Genomic DNA, 355 nt, shown 5'->3' on the forward strand with positions numbered 1-355 from the left:
TCACCAAAACCACCCCGGTGCTGTGCGAGCCAGGTAGGCCCTGCAGAGCCGCCGGGGCTGGGGGACACCGGGGCTCCCCCAAACGTGCTGGAGGGACACACCGAGCTGTCCCCTGCCCCGCCACACACTCCGGGACACCCCCGGGGCTGTAACCCCCGCATCCGCCGGCGCTGCTCCCTCGGAGCCCCGGGGATGCCGCGCGGGGCGAGGCAGGAGCAGATGAAAGTGATGTCACATTAATGTCAGCTCACAGCTCGAGCCCACACAGCCTTGATTGCTCTTATTAATCTTGCCAATTTGTCTGTCAGCACTCGGCTAATCCCTAAATAGCCTCCCAACAGGTGCTTTATGCTTC

At 63.1% G+C, this 355-nt stretch overlaps 1 long non-coding RNA gene across 1 annotated transcript in view; it reads left to right on the top strand.

Moving 5' to 3' along the window:
* LOC115948310 overlaps positions 1-355 on the top strand; it is a 21,354-nt gene that overhangs the window by 8,753 nt on the left and 12,246 nt on the right. The gene's annotated exons all lie outside the window — the stretch shown is intronic.

Source organism: Geospiza fortis, unplaced genomic scaffold (assembly GCF_000277835.1).
Source record: "Geospiza fortis unplaced genomic scaffold, GeoFor_1.0 scaffold102, whole genome shotgun sequence".
In the NCBI taxonomy this organism is placed as follows: domain Eukaryota; kingdom Metazoa; phylum Chordata; class Aves; order Passeriformes; family Thraupidae; genus Geospiza; species Geospiza fortis.